Source organism: Notolabrus celidotus, chromosome 2 (assembly GCF_009762535.1).
Source record: "Notolabrus celidotus isolate fNotCel1 chromosome 2, fNotCel1.pri, whole genome shotgun sequence".
In the NCBI taxonomy this organism is placed as follows: domain Eukaryota; kingdom Metazoa; phylum Chordata; class Actinopteri; order Labriformes; family Labridae; genus Notolabrus; species Notolabrus celidotus.
In genome coordinates this window covers 21,547,346-21,574,432 of record NC_048273.1, presented here as the reverse complement: position 1 = coordinate 21,574,432, position 27,087 = coordinate 21,547,346, and positions in this window count along the sequence as shown.

Here is a 27,087-nt window from a genome sequence, read left to right as displayed (position 1 = left end):
ACACACACACACACACACACACACACACACACACACACACACAAACACACACACACACACACACACACACACACAGAAAGTTTGACTTCTGCAGTAAATGCTTGCAGGAAGGCGGCCAGTAGACTATACCAGATTAAGGAAAGGTAGATTTGTGTGTCTTTATCTGTAATGGCAAATAATGACACACATATACTCATGTAGAGACACACACACACGCATGCGTACAGAGCCTGCTAACTGCTTGCTCTCCTCTGATTGTGTTGCCGGCGACATTCTCTTTGTTGTGCACACAAACACAGTTGAGTCTTTCCTGCAGTTTCCTCAGCTTCCCTTCTTCACACAAGGATGAAAAATGAAGTGTGATGAATAGAAGGAATGGTGTAAGGTGGAGGATTACACCCCTGGCTGGAATTTTGAAGGGAGTAGCTTTACTGTAAAGACAGAAAATACAATCTTGATGGTGTTGCCGACACCTTGCATCACATTTCCCCTCTGTTTGAGACAGGATTATGGTGGGGAACCAGAGACTTGGCAGGGCTCTCTCAGCCTGACCTGAGAATCTGAAGATTCCTCTGTGTTTGTGGTTGAATTCAGCCACGGTGTACACACATGCTCTATCAAACAAACACAAGCAAGTCTGTCAGCTGGGCCACTCAGTGTATCATATCAAATGGAGGAGGGCAGAAGCTTCTTCCTATGACATTTCAGACCATTTAACAATTTGGGGTTGGATCTTCAAATCCATTCCAATCACATTTTTATACTAATTTCCGTTTGGCAACAGCAGGACTTCTCATAGTTAAAAACTGCATAATTTGTTCAAAATGCTGCTAAAAGTGGGGTATGATTATATAGCTTTTACCTCATTTCAACACACTGATAAGACCTTACACTGCATGCCACCATTCATCCAGTTACACATGCTTATTTACTGATAGCAGAGCGTATAATGTCAGATACCAACCAGCAACAATGATTAAACCTGAAGCTCATTCAAAGATAGTCACTGATTGCTACAACTTGGGGAGGGATTTGGGTTCAGTTTCTTGCTCAAAAAACTATGACGTGGTTGGACCAGTGGATGACCTTCTCAACCTTTTGTGCCACAGCTGCCAGTTAGATCAGAGGGAGACAAAAGATGATAAAAGGAAAAGATGAAAAAAAGAAAAGGAGTGAACAACAAAGTTAATTAACCATGTTAACAAATGTCACAGCGCATCAAAACCTGTGAATTCAAAGCCATTTCAAAATATCAAAAGACTCACACGCTTCAGTATTCAACCTGTATCAAAAACATGGAGAGCAGGTGGCTGGAGATGAGAAACAACAAGGGGTCCAATGGGGCAGTCTGAAAAAAACACACTTTGAAATTTAACTTACAACAGAGACATAACAGATAGACTGCAATGTTTCCATTGGCTTTATACTGCCTATGAAGCTTTTCTGTGTTTTTAGGATAACACATTTTTGGCTGATTTCCGTAAATACACCTCTCGAGGACAAGGAAATGTAGAGAGATGCTTTGGTGCCTCCTGTGTATTTTCTGGAAAATTACATGCACAAGCTATCATTATGAATGGTTTTAATGTACCAGTACAATTTTGCAGAAAATTGAAGACTTTTAATTTGAAAGGCTGAAAACTGATTTAAATCACTATGTTCAAACATGGGATTGGGGATCTTTGGGCATGGTAGCATTGAGGGCAATAAGAAAAACTGTACACCCACATTTATACTGCATCCAAACAATTCACACATACACACTTACACCTACATAACATTCAATTCTCTGCTCATCCTCCCCCTCCTCACCACTTCTATCCATCCACCCGTCTCCCACGAGGAGCTCTTGCTCCAAGGCTGCGGTGCAAGCGCTCATAAAAAAAAAAGAAAAGAAAAAAATGCTCGCCCTGATGTTGGAAAAACTGAAACCAAAAAAAGCAAGAGAAGAAATGTGGTAGGAAAAAAGTGTTAAGTTGAAAAGCGAGCATTTTCTCTTGCTCTGAGCTCTTGGTCCAGGCTCACAGCATCCCTGGATGCCAGAGTCTTTCATCATTTGGCAGCCTGGCTCTGCAGTTCAGTTTTACCTCCTGGCTGGAGGCAAGCGAAGCACCACTCGTTCTCCACGCAGCAAGCAAGCAAGAAACAGAGAGGGAGATGGAAACAAAGACAAAGAGAGAGAGAGAGAGGCAGCCTTTCATGCAAAAACAACCTCTGGAGTCATTCATGGCCATGCATGGGCTCCTGTCTTTTTATTCTTTGCTCCTCCATCTCTCTTTTCTGTTTGCTTCATTTTCTGATGTGTTTTACCTCCAGAAGTAAAATGCTTGTCATTATATAATCTGCACTAGCAGATAGCTCCCAGTGATGGAGATGTTGAAAGCAAAGTGGGGGAGATGTGTGCTAGCGAGGCAGAGCAGAGTGACCTCTGATGTCCTGCTCTCCTTTTGGAAGGAAGCAGAGACTTGCTGGTATCACTGCTAAAAAACCAAAAAACAGCCGTATTCTGAGCCTTAAAGACTGCTTCGCCTTCGTAGGCGATTTCAAAGTACACCTGCAACCCTGTATTGCCCGTTTCCTCCATGAGGCTCTCTGAAACTAAAACACCAATCATCAATACTTCAGGCTGTTTTATCATTCTTTACGTCTGTATTTCTGTTACAAATTTCTCCAACTCACTTCCTCTCAAACCACCTGACAGTGAGCTTACAAGAAACCAAAAAGCCTATAATTACCATTCGTTCTACTTATAATTCATAAGTTAATAAAACAACTTCTTTAATATACAACTGCAAATGCATGGGGGGCACCTCATGCAGGGAAATAAGATCACAGCCTCCCGCCAAGCGAGGTAAACTGCACCCACGGTGCTGAACAGTCCTAAATGCTCTCCACCGCTGCGAGTGAACACAGGTTCCCACAGGGCTTCATAAAGCACCCCTACCATATGCATTCTTCTACCATGGATATGCCACCATGAACAAGACACTTGGGCATGTCAGGCCAGGGTGAGAGGAAGACTGATGTGTCTCATCATTAGAGCTGATGGCCTTCCCCTGCAGCGAGCTGTGTGTTCCTACTGTGGAGGCTCAGCGGGACTTTACTGGCACCCCGCTAAGACTTCTGGGAGCAAAGACATCTGCTGGCAAATATCTTCCTCCCATTCAGATTCATGGGGCCACATAGGAACACACACATATACCCAAAGAGTCACAAAAATATTACTAAGTATGTGTACACAGCTTTATATTTTTAGAACACACACGTATGCAGACATATACACAAAGGTTTGGCGCAAAACGGGTGCAATCCGGCCCCCGGGGAGCCTGCCCGCCGCCCAAGGCCCCTGCTGGGCTTGCCCAGTGGGAGCTCCGGTGCTAGCGGCTAGCAACTCAGTGGGGTGTCTAGGAGATGTGGTCCTGGAGACTATAAGGCTAGGAGTGGTGTGGCGACCATGGAGGCCTTGTCCCTTAGACAGGTCGCAAAGACAGAAAGTTTCTCAGGCCCAAATATATGCACTTAGACATGGATGATTGTGTTGAGGCCTTTGCAATGGCTGTTCCCATGGCCTTAATGTGAAGGGTCCTGAGAAATTATTTTCGAGCGCTTAATCATCATTTTCATCGTTAAGGCCCATGAAAAAAAATTAAATTCAAAAGGCTCTAGATGTGTCTGAGAGCCACTGCTGGACAGATGTTTTATCTCCAAGGAGGGTTTAGATAATGTGCTTCTATCTACAATTACACAGGCATCAAAACCTATGAGGTATAAGGGTTAACGTTACACTTTTAGCACCCAATCGTATTATGATCACAAGAAATATAAAAAGCCGCTAATTTCCCCCAAAAACAAGGCCTGAGTCAAGCAAGATAATTTTAGACTTGAAGTTTGAGTATATATATGAGCGGAGGAGTTGTATTCTTCAAGAGATAGAACTATAACACTTATTTTGAAGAGAAAAGTAAATATATGTTTCTTTAATTTGAACAAGCATCAATTGGTTCAAGAATTTAGTCGTACCAAAAGTGTTCGGCAAAACTATCTCAGGCCCAGTCCCTAAAAAACTGCCATAAACTGTGACATAAACCACATTGGGAGTAATAGCCTCTGGCAGGAGATTAAACATAGCTGTATGACCATGAGTTCGTAGTTTGCCTCTCTAAACTGTTGATTACAGAAAACTTTACTTTTGCTCATTAACTACCACCAGGGTGTCCAGGGAAAAATGGTCAGCCTCCACATGTGAATGTATGTAGAGCAGCAACTTTCTGAGTAACATCAAACTGCCTGTAATTCTGCAAAAATGTATGACTTTCTCATGAGACATTTTTGCTCATTCTGGGTGTATTTAAAAGCTCTATTTATTTTGAGGCAGAAGCATGAAAATGTTCATCTGTGAAGCTCATTAAAAGAAAGCCAATAAACAACATATGAAATCAAAAAGAAACTGCAATTAAAAATTCTAGTCTTTTCTGAGATGACAATATTTAAGATAATCTTGAGGGTAATTTCCTCATGCTAAGCAGAAACGCATGGCAGGTTTGGTATAGTGCAATAAAAGGCAAGTCTATTTAAGTCAAATGAAGTAAATTGTCTTCTGTATCTTTATCATTGACTCATAGAAAATGGTACCATCCACTGTGTGATCTCTAGAAAGAGGAATTAAAGTATCACTAAAATTCTGAAACTGGCGGAGAGAAACAGAAAAGGCTGGGGCACCGTTGGCCTAGTGGTTTCTGGGCGCACCCCATGTACAGAGACCATAGTCCCGTCACAGCAGCCGCAGGTTCAACTCCTGGCCTCTAACATTTGTGGCATGTCTTCCCCCGCTTCCTGTTCCCCAAATTTTCTGTCTCTCTTCAGCTGTCCTATCAAATAAAGGCACAAATGCCTTGAAATATAACTTAAAAAAAAAAGAAACAGAAAAAGCGATTGAGTGCACTCAAAGAGTACTAGATTTTTTTTGTCAATGTGATATTTGCATGTATCTCACTAACGTTTCAATTGCTCAATCTTATACCACAGTTAGTGATAGACTTCATACAATGTATTACTGACATTTGTTGACCACTTGGATCCCTGTGTTCATGTCCCATCACCGGCTGGATTGGCTCATGATTGATGATCTGTCTCATCATAGCCACAGTTACCTGCCACTACTCAGAGAGGGACAAAACCTCTGGGCCGGGCCAGAACTAACTTAATTCTTGTCATCCGCCCCTTTGCAAGTTATGGGAAAAATGGCCTGGACTGAAGAGTTTGGGAGATGAGAGAAGTGGGACTTGAATGGATCTAAAAGGAGAAAGGAACTGAAAGGAAAAGAAAGTCTGTCAATGGAAAAGGGGCTGGAGAGGCTGAATGCAGGATTGCGTGGTCTACAGTGTTGATATTCCTTCAATGGTCGCCTCTAAACTGAGCGTTTTAAGCCACCCCGACACACTAAATTTGCCCTTTGTGCAGCCAGAGGCCCCTAGCTGTCGTAATGCAAGGTGTGGGAGGCACTGAGGGCAGATGGAACCTGCTTGTCACCTCAATGGTTTCTATTCTCCCCTCTGTATGCCCTCCCTGGCCCGCCCCGCCCATCGCCACCATTCAACCAGCGCTCCAGTGGGAACGTCCAGGGACCCCGCGCATTCGGACGGTCTCATATAATGAGCCTCGCTGGATGGCTTGAATGTGGCACCATTGTTCTACCCAAGGCCATTAAACCACCTCCTGGGCAAACAAGAGCGTCCCTCTTCCTTTATGGGGCCCAAGAAGGCAACAAAGAGAGGAGTCATTGAGACACAGAGGGGCCGCCCTTGTTTGGTGTCCTTTTTGCTGCTCCTCAATGCCGGGCTGGGAAGGGGAGGCTCCTGTTGGTCTTTAGCGCTCCTCATATCGCCACAATCCCTTGTTTGGCCAAAGTGGAGATGTGAACTTAATTGACTTAAGTGGCCCCAGAGCACCGTGTAGCAAATAACCTGGAGGACATACAGAAACTGGATTGTGCATTGGAAAGTGTTTTTGTCTGCGCGAGTAGTGGTGAAAACCTGTGCGGACAGTTTAACAGCCCCTGTGGTTCCCAACTAATGAAACCCTGGAGGATTTATCTGAATTCACTTAAATTGTCGCTTTATTGGGTTGAATGATAAACAGTTAAAGAAAAAAAAATCTTAATAAACTTCTTTACAGTGAAGCTCAACAAGTAACTGCACATCCTCTGACATACCAATAGTAACACAATTAAGGAGGCCTACCTCACATGACAGATGATTCCAACTGTAACCACTTACATAACAAACCTAAATAGAGAAGATAACTGAACAACTGTCTGTTTCTGCTCTGAAATAACCCATGGAGGACACAGTGAGACTCCTGAGATGTTACAGATGCCTTCCCTGTGTTCCATTCGTGAGTAACATTCCTGCCACTAAAGGAGAGAGAAAGTCCTTTGAACACCTAGAAGCCAAAGTGCTGCAGGGCAATGTCAGTTTTGCACCATCCCTCACATCTAAACAGGCCCTGACCTCAACCTCTCCTCCGGCCACCATCCTGCGCAGTGAGGCTAATTAGCTGAGGGCAGGTGCTGAGCGCTGGGCTCCTGAGGAGAGGTTAAGGAGAGGAGTCATCACCTCCCTGTGTGCGGCTAACAGGGCTTGCTGCCACAGTGTCATCCATCCTGTAGTCTAATCGAGTTATCATATCAACAAATCTCCCATCAGGGGCCCCCGCAGCTGACACTCCCAGAAAGAAAACCCAGAGGGGGCCGACAAATTTCTAGCAGCAGGATGCTGGGGAAAGGAGCCGGCCTGCTAGGCCAGCAATGAAAGGTACCTGCAGCCTGCGGTCAAACTCCCTCTGGGGACGACACTCACGCTGGGCGCCATGCTGGGGTGGTTATTCGATTAGGCTGCATGTTATGTGGGCAACTCCATTCTGAAGCCCTGTGGCTGATGTGAACCACCCACTGGGAAAACTGTTCAAGTTGCCATGGGAGAGAAAGAAATAGTCTGGGATAAAAGCATCCGATCGGTTTGAAAACATACAATACAAAACTAAGGCTGCAGGGTCAAAGCTGTGCAGTGGAGGCACAATCAAAATATGTCTATTCGCCTTTTTAGCAACACCTGTTTTCTCAAGAATCAAGATCAAATATGAGCTACATTTATATTTTTACCACAGTAGTGGTTGTAAGGCAGCTCTCATATGGACTAACTGAGTTTGTCAGAGTAAGATCAGATCTTAAACTTCACCAACCTAATAAAATGTGCCAAAGATGATATTTCATTTATTTTAGGAAATGTATTTGTGGTCTGCTTTGAATTCCTCTTTCCCACATCAAACACACATGCACAATATTATGCTTTTACTCTTGCAGTGAGAAACACTCAGCAGGGGTCAGTGAGAGAAGGGATAGCTATGTTGGCCCGAGAGTTGACCTGCCACTCCATCGCTACCTGCTGCTAGGGCACAAAGAAGCCCCTTGGCGAGCCGCGTCAGAAAGAAAAGCCAGGCGGAGAATGAGTCAGCTCGAGCTCCACAGAGAAGAAGACTCTCGTCTATCCCCATGACCACTCTGTCATCCATGAATACTATTACGCCACAGGAAGTCTTTTCTCTAATAGACCCCCCTCGGTCTCTCTTCTTCGCCTCGCGCTCTCGCCACATTCACGGGGGCCCTTCTAGTCTTCTGTGTTCTGCCTTATCCTTTTCTCTTCTCTTTTTTATTGGCTAAATCAAGAGAGATGCTCCCCAAGCATTGCAAATTGATTATGGCACTGAACATTTATACATGATGGCTGGGGGTCTGCATGCTGGAGATGTGAGAGAGAGAGGGAGGGAGCGTGCTGGGAAGAGAAATGCGCGCTCATCCTCAGGGTCATCATTATGATCACACACTTTGCCGGTGTCAGGAGGGACGGACTATGGCACGTTTCACAGAGGACCTGATGGAAAACTAGGGCAAAGTAGTACAGAAACCAAAATAATACTTTTAAGGTGTTCAGATAAGAATATGTTGCACTTTTTAAAAGTGTTTTTTATTTTTCAACTTGAACTGAATGATTACGAAGCTTTCAGTATTAAAAAAATGCTTGAATATACACTGTGAACAGCCAAAAGAATGATTCAGACATGCAGGGTGGTTGAGCTAATGAAAAAAAAATCATATTTTTAGCTCTAAAATTTGTGCTGTTTTGATTATTGGGGGTATTTTGTGTTGTGCAGTCAATCCTTTCAACAATCACAAGAGTCCATAAGCTGACAGCAAAGTTGGAGATTAACATGATAATTGCAACCATAGTGCAACATAAAGCAATCCAAACAGCCCTGCAAAATAAACTAACTCTATCAAGAATTCAATGTTAATTTTTCTTTTCCCTCATACAGGCTTTGACTGATTTGGGTGTGAAATTGAGTCCCTGTTTTTTAACCAATACCAAGCATAGATTAACATAAGAGCATCAACCGCTTAAAAATAACCATACATTTGAATCATACTCTATCCATCTGGTATTTGCAGTTAACTATATCTTTTTGTCATCTCTTTAGTGCCTAGTTTGACAAATGCAATGTAATAATGTCATCATGGAGTGTTACACCTGAAGTTTTTTTTTAGGACGTCTTTTTAAGTGTCTGCAGAGACACTAGAGGCAGCGTGGGAGGAGAACAAGTAGGATTCACCAGAGGTTTCGCAGTCACCTGGTTGACTGAAGCTTCTGCTCTGAGTGTCACTGCAATGTAATGCCACTTTTAAGAATCTTCTTATATCTGCAAGATTTTGTTCAGAATATGTAAAAGTTTTCATGACTGTACAGACTGAATAATTGGTGTGCAGAACTCTTCAAAGGATCTTGCAAAATAGACATTTAATAAGATACATTTTAACAAGATTATGACAGGAATACTAAAAGTCAATCAATGTTACAATGTGGTTACAAATCTGGTTTTCTTACAGGTGGAGAGGGACTCTGTATCATAACTCAATCCATCGCTGGGAGACAACAGTGGAGGAGAGTCTAGCCAGTGACTTTTGGGCTCACTAGGATGGGAATTCCAGGGCTAGGGATATTCACGTAATCACCCTCACTAGTTGGCAGCAGAATTACTAGTTGGTTAAATTAATTGTTTATATTGTATTACTGTCTGCCCAAAATGCCAGTCATGGCTGTAGTGCACGCCAGCAGCCACTTGCTGGGGCTGTATCTCTGGTACTGTCACAATGCTTCGCATAATGCCCTACTACTAGGAAACAAGATGACAAATGGTATCTTATAGTGTGTCGTCATTTGGCTGTGTTATGATTTTAAATAATGTAGATAACATTGTATGTAGGTTTTGTATGACATGTGGATGTTGACGTGCAAGGCTTGGGGTGCCAGCACTGCTAACATTAGCAACACTTAGAAAAAAACAATTGGACATTATTTATTCACAATCTCTGTGATCCCGTGCTTTGCAGCGTTACATTTTCTGAATGTTTTCTGACACCATAAGACCAGTTGGTTAGTCAGAATTCAATTTTTTGTTTAAAAGCTAGGAAACTGGTTGCTCTTGATAACCCCTACCGGGCGCCTTTCATTTGCAGAGCGCAGCGGGAGGGAGGAAGTGTAGACCTTGGAGTTCTGAAGGGAGATGATTTTATGTTATTTTCTAAGCAAGCCACAGGACTTTGAATATGATGTGAGTGGGAACTCTGGGCAAGGAGGGGGATATGAAAGGCTGAGTGATGAGGGATGTTTCTGGGTTGGTTGAGGACCAGTTACGCAGCTGCATTCTGGATCACCTTGACAAATCCACAGTTAATTCTAACCTTAGAAATCTTGGTGTCATATTTGACCAGTCTTTTTTTTAAGTTATATTTAGGTGGTGTTTTTGTCTTTATTGATAGGAAAGCTGTCGATAGACAGGAAATGTGGGGAGCAAAGCAGGGGAAGACATGCAGCAAATGGCCGCGGCCGGGAATCGAAGCGGCAACCTCTGCGACAAGGATTATAGCCTCTGTATGCGGGGCGCTTGGACCGTTAGGCCACTAGTGCCCCATATTTGACCAGTCTCTGATTCGATCATAACATCAAAACAAAGAGCCCACATTTCTTTCACTTTTTAACAATATTGAACTCATATTTATTATTTCATTAGTTGAGCTACAGATAGCTAACCCTATGTATAGAACTTCCCTGCTCGACTAGTTTAATTCTCTTTTCACCTGCCTCAGTAAGTTGTCCTTTGACCATCTACCAATGGTCCAGAATTCAAAGCTGTTGGACAAGTGCAGAATGAAAACTCACTTCACATCCATCTTACTTTGAACATTTGATTCTGACCAAATTAGGAATTCATTTTTTAAATTTACGTTATTGTTAACACATATAGAGCCCTGCATGACCGGGCAACTGTGTTTAAACAGCTTAATCCCTACATCACCAGTTGATTGATCTGGTTTTCTGAAAGAATGAAAAGGTGGTGGGTTTTGGCTGTGACTTCAAAATCTCGTTTCACATGCAAGTTCATAAACTCTGTTGCTTCTGGTGATGGACTTTAAAGCAGCTGAGAACTCATTTATTCAACCTAACCTTTGATTTGTTGGAACTATGCAAAGTTGTTTGCTTCGAGATCTATGTTTAATGTTTTATTCATTCTTTGTTGGTAAAACATTTGAGAACTTGTACTAAAAAAGGTGCCATATCAAACAAACTTTATACTTGACAGTGAGTATTACTAATCAATAAAAGACAGGAAAATACTGCTGCAGACACAATATGAGCGATGACTGAAGACTTTACCATTTATAATCAGTTTCCTGTGAATAAGAGAGCACTTAAGCATTGACATAAAATCCAACAAAACACATGGAAACAAACTATGTAGCCTGTTACTACCCAGTTCTATCTTGCATACCGCGCCAGGGTGAGAGAGGGGACTAGAGTTTTGGGGTGACCCATGTTAAGGCCTGCTTTAATCCTGGCCACAGCACCTTCCATTGGGACAAAGGGGATTGTGAGCAGCAGGAAGCCAGTCCTCAGTTCTCCCAACGCTACTCACAAAGCTTCTGCCACCGGGTTATGATTAGAACATCAGTGTGGCCCACAGAGCTCTTGCTGGGAAGGATGCAAGCTTAGACCCACGCCAAGCCAGGGCTCCGCCAGCACTTTGAAGAATAGAGAGTGGGTGAAAGAGTTGGCCACAATGAATACCTAAAAAAAACCATTCAGGCAGACCTTGAGAAGCACAGGTTGCCTCTGTGGTCGATCCTCCCTCTCCCTCTATTCTCTTCTTCACCTTGGGCTGAGAATTTGCTGAGGTCTGCGGGTTCCTCGGAGACCCTTTAGAAAGAGACCACAAGATGGGGGGGGGGGGGGGGGGGGGGGGGGGGGGGGCAAGACTTTACAGAATAGCTTCTTCAAATCTGGCGTGGCCCAGACCTGGCCCAAGATGCTCTTGCTGCTCTGCTAATAGCCCGCATCAGCAAAAAGACAAAAGGAACTCAACAATTATTAGATTTAAAGGTTGGCAGCAGTGAATAGGGACGTCCAAATGAAGTCATTGTACATTGATGGAAGGGTTGGGGGTGAGCTGAGGTTCAGCTCCAGAGCAATAACCAGGCCTGGAATAATTAACCAGAAACAGCTATTAATCTTGACCAATGACAGTGGCTGAAACAATGGGCACTGACCAATCATTGATAGTAACATCCACTCCAGGGACCTATGCTCCCAGCTGTGGGACCATCCCTGACAGAGGGGAGGCGGGGCTGTGGTAGTTTAACTATAATGTATCAGCTTCACTGAGAACCGTGATGGATGAATTGTAGTTCAATGAGCAAAGTGACTGAGAACAAACCTTCAAAACCAACAAAGCCAGTAGGGAAGGCCTTCCTCAAATGCTTTCTGCTGACACTGCAATTTCCTTGTTTTGTAAAACTTATTAATGATTCACAGTACTTGTAAGAAAGTAACAGAAATAAGAAATTAGCACCAAGGGGATCCAATAGTATTTATGTAATCTGCAAACAGTTCCTGCCCCTATCCTGTGCTCAAAACACCATGTGTATAAAACATCACTGTGGATCCATCACTCCCTGGACACAACCTTTTTCAAAGTTCAACTGACCTGACACAACAATGGGTTACAAGTATGACTACATTTTCAACACTTACACTTGTACATAGAAGTTTAGTGGCTTTGACTTTGTCAAGCTGCTCTTTGTTTTCAGCTGCATGTTGCTTTATACTGGGAGAAATGAAAAACAGCATTTCAATTACATGTATGTGTACACATACCTGGCTAATAAAATAAATTCTACTGACCAAAAAAAATCTTTTCAACCATCTGGATTATGAGAATTGAACATTTGTGAGATGGCTTTGTAATCCAAAAAAGTACACTTTTATGAAATCAAGCAGTGATAGAATCAAGCACACGCAGACTTCAGCCACATCTGACTCAATGTAACCACACTGGAGAGTCTGAGGAGCTAAGAGGAGGGGAAATGAAGGAATCTGGAGAGACTTGAGCCTATATGGGAAGCGGTTGAGGGGAGGTGTGGAGAATGGCGGGCGGTGGTACAGTATGTGGCAGACCCCTGGCACACACGCCAGCTCCACTTTCCACGCTGCTCACTCTCCTGACGCTGGGCTCCCCTGGTGCCCCTGCCCTCCTCCCAGCACCTCTTTGTGTGCCCGCATAATCTCACAGCAAAGGAGGCGACGCAGGTGGTCCAATCCCGGCAAAGCCCCCCCACCCATCTCTCCTTTCTCTCTCACCCTCTGCCAGTACTTGTCTCTCTACCCTGGCTGCCATCATCCTCTCCCTCCTCAGTCCCTGGCGTGGCGATACAAAGAGACACCTCCCTGGCAGAGATAAACCTATTTTAGAGATGCCGAGGGGGGAACCTGATCCCTCCCGCCTCTCCTTCCTTTTATCTCTCTTGCTCTCACTCTTTCTCCCAGAGAGAGTTGTGCTGTGGTGGGCTTCAAGCACCATTAGCGCCTCAGTGGTGTGTATATTCCTGTGTTTATGTGTGTTTGTCTTATCCTGCATTAGTGTGTGTTGAGGAATTTCAAAGGGTTCCACCTCCACAGTTTACCAGTCAACCTGATCCATGGGGAACAGGGGAGGCGGGTTGGTAAAGGGACAGCTTTAGTGTTTAAGGTTTCCATAGGTTATAACAAAAATCACTCTTTAAACTGCATCATGGACCAAAGCAGGAGGTTCATGGAGGGCTTCTTTACAACGTCTGTCTGGCAAATGAGGAAAATTAAGAATACTTTAGTATTTTTAGACGAAGAAAAGGTAACTTATCCTCATATCTCAAAAACAGTGTATCTTTAATTTCCAAGCCCAACGATGAGGCTGTTCTGATCACATGATACACTGCAACTGGTTTTGGAATATTGTCACTCCCAAACTGGTGTCTCTTTATTGTGTGCTAATTCTTCACTGCTTTTTGAGGGCAAAATAGTTCATCTGTGTCCTTATCATTCGATAATCTTATTGGACATTGGGACACTGAAACACATGACACTAGGACTGAGACAGGTAACATTACCTGGTAAATATTTAACATCTCTTCACCTTTTGTAAGCTTACTAATAGTTTACAAAGCTTTGTTGTTGTTACTTAAGAGTTAATAACTTTACATAGCTACAAATTAGGGACGGCAGTAGCTTAGTTCATGGTGACTTGGTTTGGGAACCAGAAATTAACTAAGTTTGGAAATTGGGCGGTTGGCTCGAGAGGTGCTAGTTTGTTTATTTGGCACTGCTGATTTGCCCTTGAGCAAGCCACATTCCGATGGCAGCACCCTCATTCTGGCATATCTTAATTAGTTGTGTGTGTAGTATGTTTAACACCAGTGAGAAAAATTAAATTCACCCCAGGGATTAAAGACATTTTTTATTAATTTGCTTCAATAACAAAATCCCTACCATATCTTAACCACAGTGGGTGATGTGCTCATGGGAAATGCAGTCCTCATCCTAGAGATTCTGTCCAAAAAGGTCACGAGAATCAACACAACATGAAAACTCCTCACAGTACCTTTACAAAGTTTGTGTATTCAGGGTGGAGTTGGAACATGTTTGTTTTGTCCTCTACAACACATCTGTACTATTTGTATCATATCAAAAGCTCATAACAATTAGTACAAACAGAAAGATATAAAAGATTCTAAATGCTTTCTATAAAATAGTGCCTGCAACATGTATGAGGTCATGTGCATTTCTTTCCCCTTGTACAATCACACCTTGAACTCCCCCAGCAGAGAGCGGAAACAAACTCCTCATCAGTGCATGGGAACTAATTAGCCGCTTAAAGGTACAAGGACAAAGTCTGTATCTCTCAGTGGGAAAACACTAACATAGTTTTTACTTTACCCTGACATCATTGTTATCGCACCCACCGCCCCCTTCAAACAAATCAGACATGGAAAATTGTCCGGTATTCCCCCTGAGCACTCCCAATCATGGCATCAAAGGCATGACGCAACGCTAGGATAAAATGGAAGCCATTATGGCTAATTAGCCGCTGCCCTTTAAAGCACTGGGACCTGCCTGCTGCCGGGGCTGTGAGTGTGTGTCAGAGCAAACGCCACTGACAGCTCCCACGCTACAGCGAAGAAGGAGGGCGGGAGGGTATGGGGGGGAAAACGAAAAGTTTGAAAGGAAAGAGGTAAAGAGGAAAAAAATGAGGATGAGGGGGATTGTGAATGAGCTGAAAAGCAAAGCATTCAATTTATTTTTTAAATGCTCCGTGAAAATAACGGAGGAAGTGTGCAGGAGGATAGATGATGGTGTGTGTACATGTGGGTTTGTGTGTGTGTTGCAGAAGGGGGTCACTGGAAGATGGAGAAAGAAAAAATTGGGGTGGGGTTTGGGGCACCTAGTTGCACGTGATGAAAAGAGTTCCTTCTTTGCCTGCCAGGATTCACATGGGCATTCTTCAAGCTCACCCGAGCCACACACACACACACACACACAACACACACCACACACACACAACACACACACACACACACACACACACACACACACACACACACACACACACACACACAGACACACACCACGCACACACCAACCACAACCATCATTGCTTCTACCCCTCCACATCCTCAACTTTAACACACCCTGAAGGCCTGCCTGCTGCCCTATTACCCAGCATGCAACCCTCCCCCTCCCCTCCGCTCATCTGTCATCATTCTCCTATGGTTACAACAACCCCAAATGCCCCATAGACAGAGAGAGAGAGAGAGAGAGAGAGAGAGAGAGAGAAAGGGAGGAAGATAAGGAGAGGATACACATGGTTACACACACACACACACTGAAAGAATCCTACACACACCAGTTAAACAATGCAATTACTTCTCCATTCATTAATTTCACCATTAACGCTTTCTGTCTGCTTAAATTTCCCACTTACTGAACACATATCCTGAAGAGTACATGTGCCAATAAATGTGCCTCCAAGTTTTAAAGAATTCTAATTAGTGCCATATATATCAAGCATTTTCACCATATTAATAATTAAATAAGGAAGTAACTAATTAGTATTACAGTGATGACTGTGGTATGACTTTTTGGATTTGGCTGGTAAATCTACAGTTGTTTTTGGCTTAAAACAAGGCCAAATGCACATCAACAATATCATAATTCTTCAGGAAACTCTAAATACCTTGGGTCACTGCTGTAAATTTGGCGATACCAATGTTTTTGCATTACTTCTTAGTAATTCTTTATGTCTGATTTTGATATATCTAAATAGTTGCTAGTTGTCCCTGCAGACAAGACAAATATTGGCCAAGATGTTCAACAGACACATTGGTGCATTCCTGGTAACTACGCCAAGGGAGATTCTTATGCATACTGGAATCTTCAACAAATTAAAATTTAACTTCAAAATATTTTCAAACACTGCTGTAATCATCATACTAAGGTTATTTTTTGTGTATTTGGAAAGTTGTATTTGCACTTCAGGTATCTTACTTGGACCAGGGATGAATTTTCCATGCTGATGATAATGATAGTTTATTTTAATCTAGTCTCCTTTGAATCGCATGCCTGCTTTTCAATAACACACCAGCAAGGTCGATTGTTTATTCATTTCCTCCCAAGCACAGCAGATCTCCAGCAGCTCCACAGATACCAAGAACAACAGAAGACAAGGCCTCATCCTCCACCCACATATCCAATCTGTCCTTCCCAAACAAGCGGCGACAGACGATTTCCTTTGCACTGGGATCCTTAACCTCTTGTTCCCAGCCTCAAGGCTGCTGGTGGGAGACTCGACGAGGGGTTATAGGTTCCGACATCTTTTCACACATCTTTGGAGACATAAAGAGCAAACAAACCTCCGGGTCTTTATCACTGAAATCTAAACCGCACGGCTGATTTCATGTCTGTGGGCAGAGGCCGGGGGGACACAGCGATGACCACCTGTTCTCTGTATTTCCTCATGGTTGCTTTTGTCATGGGCTTTACATTCTTTTAAACCATTACAGGCCCAGGGCGAAACTTAAGCTTTTGCCAATTTTTTCCTGGCTGCTACTATGTGAGAACCTATACAGTCTCCTTTCAAAGGCCGCCTGTGCGTCTGTCTTCGTGTGAGGGAAATTAAAACACAGAGAGGAGAGGTTATCTCATAGGTTTCTATAGGTCTTACAGTTTTAGCACGAGTATCACAAGACTCTCTGCTGCTGAATGATATCGGGGAGTATTTTTTTTTTAAACAAAAGCGTTGATTTACAGGGGGTCTCCTTTGTTCAAGCCTATTGAAATAAACTGTGTCATGGAAGCATTTATTGAAGGCTTTGGGGGGGTTTAACAGGAGACAGTGAAAAGAGCTCCTCATACATACAGATTCCATCAACCATCTATAAAACCGTGCGGAGAAGAGTCTCATTTACGGGGTAACGTGGTTACATTTTACTGCACGGTGGCATTGAGGCAGAGGAGGCAGAGAGGACGCCTCTTTTGTTCCCTGAACTGCTACAGCAGACAATGACCGAGGCGTGTGGAGCGTAGGAATGTCCTTACTGTAGACACTCTCGGAAGTCGGGTTCGAGTGTGCGTCTGTCTGTCGCTTTGTCCTTGTGTCAGTGTGTCCATTTTTGTGACAGATAGGACTGTGGGAAAAGTGCCCTAACAAATGCCATCTATTGTCTACCCTCCATGTATTTCATGGCGGTTCATTCCGCTGATAAGTGATGGAGAGAAGCGTAGATGAAGCAAATTCAATGCAGAGCAGCATTGTGACTCGCTTACATGAATCACTTCTGATTAGCCTCAAGCTGACATGGTCGAGATGTTGGGAAACTCGTGAAAATCAAGAATCCCTGCCCCGTTAGAACCAGTCTCTCACGTTCATAAACCAGTGTCAGGCCTCACTGTCACTGTCGTCACATAGTCAGCAATAATGGGCTCTGACTATTATTAATACAGGGCCTGAAGCACTCCCAGCCACATCCAAGGCCTTGCCATAAAATATGTTAATCAAATCGGACCCTTGGGGGCCCCTCAAAAGGAGCTTTAACACAAATTGAATATCACTGATGGCTCCGGAGGAGGGGTCGGTCTCGAAGGGGGGCTCTAACCCTGTTAGTCACACGGGTCGGGCTCAATGATACTGCATATTTCCAGTCACTGTCAATTACTTTGATACCGTCTGTGGAGGGTCGCATGCAGCCGGCGCTTCAGGGGGAAAGAGAGAAAGAGTGAGGGAGGGAAAAGAGAGAGAGCACTCAGCAACTGGTGGCCGGATCTGTGGAGCACGTGGGAAAATCAGTGGAGGTGTATGCATGTGTGTGTAAGTGAAAGATTTCAAACAAATTGTCAGCCCCTGTCAGAGCAGGATGCCACACACTAATCACACTAATCCCTGCTGGTTAGAGTTAAGGAGGAAGAACGCAGCAGCTGTAGATTTGAGGGATAATGTACATCTGATTCAGCAGATCTACAACAGCTCTCCCCTCAGTGTTTACAGAGGCAGAGTAATTATAGTTTTATAAGGGTTAAGATGGGTTTATGGAGAATGTTCATATTTAATGAAAGAGAACAGAACATAACACCAATGAAGTATGAAACAGATGAAATGAAAAAGATCTGACCGTGCAGTTTGAAGTTAGCTCTATCAACTGACAACCTAAGAAAAAAATAACATTTCAGAATCTGCCGGAAGTGGTGTTTTCATCCTCATATGATGCACCTCCCTATGGTATTTAGGCAGGTAAACATGCGGAAACCAATGAATATTGCTTTTTTTTTCTCCCTAAATGGATAGAGTAATCATGCTGACTTCACAAAGTCATGAGACATTTTTTTTTCATGGTTTCAACTACTTTATGGTTTTCCATCATTAGAGACGAATCTTGTTTTTTGAGACATGTTGCACACCATTTTGTCCAAAAAACACAACCAACCAATGAAAAGAACAACAGCCACATTTTCCACCTTTGACTTCTGATTTAGGGTCACTATATCTGCAGTACAGGGCTTGACAGACGGAGTCCCAGCCACAACTTCTTACCCTAATTAAAACACATGAATTGACGCTGTAGCCTACGGTGTAGTTTCACGTAGCCCTGTTCCAACGCAGAAGTGCAACAGTAGCTCTTTAAACGGTGTTGCAGAGCTAAATACTTTAGACATACACACACACAGTTTCTGTTTCTGCCCTGCCAGCTCTGCTAGCTTACAGTGATCTAGTCTCACCCCTGCAAACGCCCAGTTACTACCCCTGAGTGCAACCACAGTAGACCCACCATCACGCTTCTAGAGAATTCAAACTGAAGGCGAGACATACAGGGGCATTCATATTTTGCACTTTTAACTGCAATATAAAAAGTACTTGTGACAACATTCTTTTCCATCTTCCCATGAGTATTTCTTTCAGATGTGTGCCTGGTAACCACAGTACAATTGATTGGTTAAGATGTTGAATATGAAAATGAAACATGGACCAAAGTTTTACACAGTATGGACAATGAACAGGTGTGAAATATTTAGTAAAGAGTTGTCGTCACAGTTTAATAAGCCAAAATCAATTAGTTGATTGTTTTTTTTAACGCTTGACACCGTGATTATTTCTTAACTTTTTGCATTTGACATAAAACAAGTCAACAAGGTTTGCCTATACATAAAAAATGAATTCCATCATTCTCAGGTCATTTGTCTTTTTAACTCCATTACTTGTCTTCCCTTTCAGGGATGCAGAAACCTTCACTTATTCTCCTTACATCTCAGTTCTTCTGCCCACTGTAGGTGGCAACAGCTTAAAGATAATCACATTGGACCGTCTTTCTCAGAAAAAAACTGTCTTTACATGTGCATGACAAGCTCAACCATTCCAACAAACACAAACACAACACGGGGCATTTGTCTCACTTATGATGCAAACCTGACTTGAGATAACTGGTGGTCTGTGGGAGCGTTTCAGAATACACTCCACAAAGGTGAAGTCACTGAGACAATTGAGGTGGGAGGCATGGAACACCACACATGCTTAGAAGAACACACTCAGTGGTGTATAAACCCACACTTCAGCTTTGTCAATGTGTTTGGAGGGCAGACAGACAAGCAAAAACGCTTTCAAACAAACTAAGTGACATGGACAAACTCTTTATTCTGCACACTCACACTCACACAGCCGCTTGCTTTGTCTCTAAAGCGTCTCGTGGTCGTATCTCTGCAGCCAGCTCCTCTGTGGCTCTCGCCACTGCTCCAAAAAAAGGAAAGAGGATTAACTGCTGGTCTACGTCCACAGTATACATCTCTTTTGCATGGACGGACCAGAAGAAGTGGGATAATGCCATTTCATGTCTCTGAGAACTGGCATGATGCAATGAACTGCGGTGGTGAAACACTAGAGTGTTTGGCAAACTAGCAAACTAAAGCTCAAGTTAAAAAAGACCGAGAGGAACACAGGAAGAAACAGGACCAGGATTTCCACCTATTTTCAGATTTATCTCGTTAAGTGCCTTTTTTAAAACCTGAATTGAAGGTCTCTAAAGAGCTTCTTCAGGTGTTTTTTAAGCTGTGCAGGGTTTTTTTTCCTGGTGGACTTGAATTGGCCTCTTAAGAATCATGCATGTATGAATGAAAAAATTTTTATGCTGCTTATGTAATCTCCAATTATTACCACACGGATAAATCAACTTTCTGAAGGAATAAAAAGAGATATTATGTTTACTTCAACATGTTTGTCTTGTTCAAATGGGTAATTCAATGAAAGGACCGAAGGTGTGTGTTCATTGGCTAGTACTGTATATATACCTGGATTCAGACAAGAGAAATGCATGCAATATTGAGTGGTTTGAAATATAAGGATGTGAGGACTTTTTTTTTTGGCATATCGCAATAAATTTATTTCTTTTTATTGTTAAAGCTACTATATAAGGAACTTGTGGATGCAATTTGGAGCCCACCAAAGACAAAGCGGCATGTCTTATTTATTTGCAGATTTTGTTCTGTACATATCTAAGTAGTGTTTAACAGTCAAACCATTACTCATTTTGAATGTTTGTTGTTGAAAATGTAAACAAAGGCTGTTTCTTGAAGCTGCTGTTCATCATCTCACCTGACACCTGTCCACTGGCCAAAGACTTTATCTTGTGGATAAAGGTCTGGTTTTCTTTCGTTGGGGTTATAGGACTCAGCAATGATATCAATCTGTTTTTTAAAAAGTAGCTTTAAATGTGTGATTTTCTTCATTCAAATCCAACCCCTATTCTAAAAAAAGTTGAATATGTTGGCTATAAAAAAAAAAAGTACCCAAGGAAACACACTAGACTGTACGTCAAACATTCTACAAGGCCGCACACCAGACAGTCAAACACATCCTGACAAGTTTCTCAGCAGGATTTCTCATTTGTCGAGGAGTTTCTTCTTTCAGAGCACATCAGCGTAATTTCCCAGACTGAGGTGAGAGCCATTGATCCAACGAACACAAACACAACTGTTAACACAGCCAGGATTTAATATATCAGTTTCTGTGCACATGCCTTCTTCCTCTGTGTCCCATGCTCCTCTCTGTGTGTGTGTGTGTGTGTGTGTGTGTGTGTGTGTGTGTGTGTGTGTGTGTGTGTGTGTGTGTGTGTGTGTGTGTGTGTGTGTGGCCTTGAAGTTAATATTACATCATTACCACCACCTCCATGACTTTACAACAACAACAACTAGTGTTTTGATTCACTGACATCAAACTCCCCGGCTCCATCCCCACTCCATCAGAGTGAAAAAGAGCTGAACATCCGGATCTGTCTGATGTGTTCAAGGGTCAAAAAAAATATGGTTTCTCTTTCCCTTCATCTCAGAGGGGCCCAAGCCTCTTCAGAGGAGCCGTTAAAAACAGGAAAATAAAACCAGCCACGCGAGGGCAGAGCTCGTAGATCATGCAGCCAAATAGCGTGTAAGTTGAGTGTGTTAGGGGTGTGTTTCGCTCTCCTGCTGCACTTCACAAGTCTCACTGGACCACCTTAATTGATCTCAGCCTCACTTGCATGTGCAAAGAGACACAAAACCCCACACAAGAAGGATGAGGTAGTGTGAAGGAAGAAGTACATAAGCTGAAGGTGTACACACACACACACACACACACACACACACACGCACACACACACACACATATACCTGAATACAGCTAAATTGAAGAGCAGGTTCCTACTGTAACCTCTTCCCTTCTTGCACACAGCAGTGCAAAATATGGCTCAGTAAATCATTCCATAATTTTTCTGTATGAAAACATATGGGAGTTTAACCACATTCAGACTGTGCAGTGTAATATACTGTATGCACAGGAAAAGAAGATCATAGCAACACTGAAAAACAATGGATGAGCCTGACTTCTGTCCTTTTGGAGACAGGAATGAGACAAGACGAGGATCCTTTTCAACCACTTCAACAGCACTCGAGAGGTTCTAGGTCATGTAAAAAGCATGCCTAAGTCGTGGGACTATTATTATTAATTGTTGTTTCTGCTGCCATCAGCAGCAAGTGCCTTCATTTACACAATGCAGGAAAACTTCAAAGTGACTGACATGTCTGACGATTAAACTATCTGTATCGTCACTTCCTGTCTCTTATGCGTCATAAGCCATTCATATCTTACTGGATATACCACAAAAATATTACCAGAAAACCCCAAAACAGCTGTTCTGTTTCAATATTGCCATTTTTAAGTTAACTTTGCAACTTCAGTTAACTTTTGGGCATTGTTTCCTTCATTTCAGTAAACTCTTGTTGAAGTGATCAAAACTTTATTTCAGCAGCATAACACTGTTTGTGTTTTGCTTCTGGGCTTTGAACCTCATCACTCTTTGATTAACTTAAAGTGCCAAAATAAAGGAGTCATGACATCATATCTTAAACCCCCTGTAGTCAGAACATGCAGTTAGACGCTTGGGAGGGTGTAGGGCTGAAGTTTGAGTGGTGCAGGACATCAGTGGCAAAGTAGAGGCAGAGGCAGAAAATCTTGCAGCTTATATAGACCGCCTGATTGGGAGGTTACTTTGTCAGGTGATTGTGGGAATGACGCACGGCAAATGTGAAGTAGTGCAGCTCAAGTTTCCTGTCTGAACTCGCTCGCAGGCGTCGCACCATTATTGGTAGGACAGCTGAGGAGAAACAGGAAAGGTGTGGAGTAGAGAGTGGGGGCTTGACATGCAGCAAAGGAGTTGAATCATCAACCACTGCTATGAGGACTATAACCTCTGAAAATGGGACATGCACCTTAACCTCTTGGCTAAACTGGTGCCCCAAGTATTGCTATTTTAGAGATATTTGGTGTTCACAGATTAGCATTGCTGTTCCCTCGTGTGTCTGATAAGGATTTCAATTTTTTCAAAGAGGTGTAATTATTTTTATTGATTGATTTGATTGATACCTTTAAAGACACCAAGCCTAAGAGGGAACAATGTAAAAACATTTTGTTGTTTGTTTTTAATTGGTGATGACTCAGACAAAAACTAATACTGACGCGTCTATATAAGCAAATGAGACCATCAGACCCAAGACTGACTATTTTGGTAATGTTACTTATAATACATGTTTTGGCGGCCATACTACAATGTTGGACAACGTGATGTATAGCAAACAGGCCATAAGTGCCCTCATTTACATTTATAGTAGGAAAAATTCACAGAGATGAGTTTGGACTTAAAAAATGGTAGGTGGCTTTTTTTTGTTACAAACGCTTTAATCCGCACAGAAAAGGGAGCTACTTTTGCCAAAATTGGCACAAACTAAAAGTCCCTTACAGTAGCTTTAAGTTGACTTTTTAGGTGTCTGTACTTCACTTTCATTTTTCTTTTCTAGAAACTGTTACTTTTACAACCTTTTACAAAATATCTTTACTCGCCAGTTGTTTAACTATCAAACAAGCCCATAACAGGAGCTTCAAGGCCTGTTTCGGCCTCAAAAAGTGCGACAACAACACAAAGAAGAAGCTGCATCCTTGGCCTATACAACAGTGCCTATCACTCGTGACAGACCTAGTGTGACAAAAACGTCAGAAGACCTGTTTAACCCAAGAGAGTTAAACTCTGCTGCTTGACAACATCAAACAACATTGAAAATCTTTGTGTGTAAGCCAATGTTCAACTCTGTGAGCATATAGAAGAATATAATTGTTAAGATCTAGCAATAAGGCGTTATATTTGCTTCCATTTACACTTTTCAAATTGTTGTTTTGTTTTGTTTTGGAGTATTCTTCCCTTTTTGATGAGAATTTCCAGTTTTTCCAGGGGACAAATATTGGGGTCCCTGACCTTGAAGTTGGGAAACTTGGCGGAGAATGATAAAGGCAAGAGGCTCAGAAGTGCTTCATGAAGTACCTCTTTGTGTGATATCAAAACCAACCAAACTGTCACCGTTGGCAGTTGTTTGGACGTTGGTGTGGTGGGAACTTGTTTGTCTGGTCTATTTGTTTGTTGTGATGGTCTCTAAAGGGGGGGAAACCCTCCCACTCAATTGGCCTTGGGATGGAGAGTAGCTGTAGGACAGGTCATACAAAGGCGCAGTGTGACAGGGTCATCACTGTCACCGCCCAGAGTTGGGGGGATGTGCCAACTTAGTAACTGACGGCTTGGTATGGTTGCCATGTCCTGCTCTCCTCAAGTCACCATGCCCCCAAACCATCTACCAAATCACTCAACAACATGTTTACCAACCAAAACTGGGAGGATCGGCTATAGGGATGAAAAAGACTGCTTCTAAAGCCTAGAGACTATAAAAGGAACAATCCTCCAGCATCACAGGACCACCTTTGCTAGCGGTCTTGTTTTTGAGTGTGTGTGAGAGGCTGGGCTGGTGAGAAACACACTGGATTTACATAGCAGCCTGCAACTTCAAACGAGGTGGCTGACATTTGAATGGGCTGGTGGTGGAAGCCTCTGGTGGGGTTTTTGTTGCCATGCAGGGCGAGCCAAGGAAAGTGGGCACACACACTACTGGGGATTTGTGTGTAGACAGCTTGTCCTGTTTACTGGGCCCACAGGTTACCATAGGAGCCCTGCATGGACTGAATGAAAGAAGAACAAAACCAGTGTATGAGAAAGATGGGGAGACTCGGCGGTGAAAGATGGGATACACCATGTAGCGTTAGATACTGTAGGTACTGAGTCAGTAGGTATGATGCTGAGACAGGACAGAACATCACTTATGAGTAACTGATAATATGGGGAGATTTGGCCCATGAAACCAAGATGCCTTCCTGTAAGCAACTACATTTTGAGTTCCCTTATTAAAGCACTGCTTGTGGCACATTCTTTATTTGCTTCATGGAGATGACAAGTCTGTATTTCAGCACCAGAGACCAAATCCATCATCTATAAGACAACATTCTGTCTTTGTTACTTCAGATACCTTAGAGTTTCCAGTATCCCTCTTTACTCAGAACTTATTTACAGCTGTTACCTTAATGTAATGTAAAAAATGTACCTAAATAAATCTATAATGTCATGTAACCTATTATATAATGTAACATTATAATATATGTACTTGTTTTTTTGTTCTACATACCTCTTACTTCAAACTGAACGGGAACTTTCTGAATGGGAACTTTCTGTCGACAAAGATGTACCTGATCTCTTTTCTGCTCTTGTCCTGAGAAGGTGTCAGTACTGGTTTAAAAGTTATATTTTGGGGCATTTTTCTCTTAATTTGACAGGACAGCTGAAGAGCGTCAGGAAACACGGGGAGCAGAAAGTGGGGAGAGACACACAGCAAATGGTCAAGGCCAGGAGTTGAACCCTTGACCAATGGGACGAAGACTATAGCCTCTGCCCATGGGGTTTGCGCTTAAACCGCTGGGCCAACAGCGCCCCATCATTACTGTTTTTAAAGAAACAACATCTCATCCTGGTGCCTTGTATCAGTCAAACTTCATTCAATGTGAATATTTGCCATGGAAAACAGAAAAAAGGATGATCTGGCAGGGTACCGTCAATGTCCTCATCAGCATTTAAAATAACTATACAGTTATGATCTGTCTTCTTGTTGATGGTTCTGCATAAGCTGCTAAATTGCCTGAGACTGAATCAAATGCAATTGTTGCATAAAGTGGTTGTCCTCTCCTCTTTAATTAGTTGAGCTCAACATGTCACATCGATGCAGAACAAAGATTAAAAAAGATACTAAATATGTCTGGACAGCAGCAGCCAAACTTCTGACCACATCCAACTATAACAGTGTCAGCCTCCTGGGGAATAAATGTTAGTTCAGCACACAGGGAACCAGAGGGAAAACCCCCTTTGCTCCTGACAGAGAACACCTGTCTGAGTGAGTGTGTTCTCTGGAATGAACGTAATCCACTGGGATTGAGGGAGGGAAGCATGGGAGAGAGTGTGTGTGAACGTGTCTGCCTGTGTACAAGACCTGCAAAAATACCCAGTCAGGGTCATACATGAGTGTAACGTAAACTTAAATTAGAGATCTAACTTTCCACTGTACTGTATGCTTGGGTCAGGATTCAAACTGCAAATACACACAGATCCACTTCCGCCCACACAGAGCCAACACTTCTCTCTCCCCCTCCCTCAGCTTTCCCTTTCCCTGCCTGGCTGACGTGCCGTGATGCCTGGCTCGGTGGCGGTTGCCCTGTCTATCAGTCTATTTCCAGGCTCAGGGCCCAGCGCTGAGGCAGGCAGGCAGGCAGTCAGTCAGGCGGTGTGGTGGAGGGCAGAGGGGTTGATGCGTGTGTCAGAGAGGCGCTCTCCCACATTCCCCCGGCGGCTGGCAGCAGGCCGGGCCTGCGGAGGGGGGTTCGCCTCTTTCTCACGACCTCTCAGGTTCCTGCGCTCATCTGGGAGCTATTCATTTCCTGCCAGAAAACAGCCTTCCCCTGCAACTGCAGGAGGAAGGGGGGCAGCAAGGGGAGAGGAGTTTGGCTTCAAAATGAGTCCAGGGCTTGGTACAGCAAGCCCTGGGCTTAAATCATAAAGCTCTTGCTTGTCTGGGCGGCAATCAAAGACAGCCCCAGTGACGGGCTGAGAGAGAGAGGGTGAGAGATAGAGAGAAACCATAAGAGAGAAAGAGAGAGAGAGGACCATATGGTAGCACTTAGGGAGCCAAGGAGGAAGCAGAGGGGCTTTTTTTCCCTCCTTTCGCTCCCTGCATGCACGCGGAGTGTGGGAAAAGTTAATGGACATGCATGGCAGCTAACCCCCTGGTCGTGTTGTGACATGTGTGCGGTCACTCCAGCAGCTCGGCCACTGCACTGGGTAATTGGAGAGGCTCATAAAGCTGTTCTCCGGAGGGGAAGCGACCACTGAAGTTGTTGGGGTGGGGGGGCAGTGAGGTGAGGTGGGGCGGGAGGGCTCAGCAGCTGGGTGTTGTCCGGGTCACACCACGTGCCTCCCAGACGTCCCGTGTCCAGCTGTGGCCTTGGGGCTCGGGGCAGGAAGCTCGACACTGGTCCAAGCACAGCTGGAATGCTGTGGGAACGTTTTTCATATGTGTGTCTGAGTGTTTGTGTGTGTGTGTGGAGAAGCTCTGGCTCACAGGAGGCCGACTGTTACCCCGTGTGGTAGGCCTTTCCTTGGAACCCCCCCTTTCCACATTTAACTCTCCACTACCTCACCCATCGTGCCCTTTGGCCAGGCATGTCCTCACCCAGCAC